This window comes from Etheostoma spectabile, chromosome 18 (genome assembly GCF_008692095.1).
Source record: "Etheostoma spectabile isolate EspeVRDwgs_2016 chromosome 18, UIUC_Espe_1.0, whole genome shotgun sequence".
NCBI lineage: Eukaryota > Metazoa > Chordata > Actinopteri > Perciformes > Percidae > Etheostoma > Etheostoma spectabile.
The window spans coordinates 13,672,991-13,673,231 of record NC_045750.1 but is presented as its reverse complement, the minus strand read 5'-3'; the positions used below and the strand labels follow the sequence as shown (position 1 = coordinate 13,673,231).

Here is a 241-nt window from a genome sequence, read left to right as displayed (position 1 = left end):
CCTAATAATCCTATAGGTGAGTGTACACTGCAAGTCTCATTCAAATTGCCTCTAGGGGGCCCTTTAAAGGCACAATAACTGGACGTGGAATGACACAAATCAAGGTTTGAGCTTGTAATCACAGCTTGTGGCTTTATTAACAACTGTTTTTGTGTTGGGCATCATCTTTTCTCAAATTGCCGTGAGCTGGACTGAGCTATATATCACACTGAGTTGAAAATAAATGTTTTTGACAAATCAG

General features: G+C 39.4%; 1 protein-coding gene across 1 annotated transcript in view; it reads right to left on the bottom strand.

Moving 5' to 3' along the window:
• The window catches only part of si:dkey-71h2.2 (low density lipoprotein receptor adapter protein 1), a 90,993-nt gene that overhangs the window by 21,571 nt on the left and 69,181 nt on the right, over positions 1–241 (bottom strand). The gene's annotated exons all lie outside the window — the stretch shown is intronic.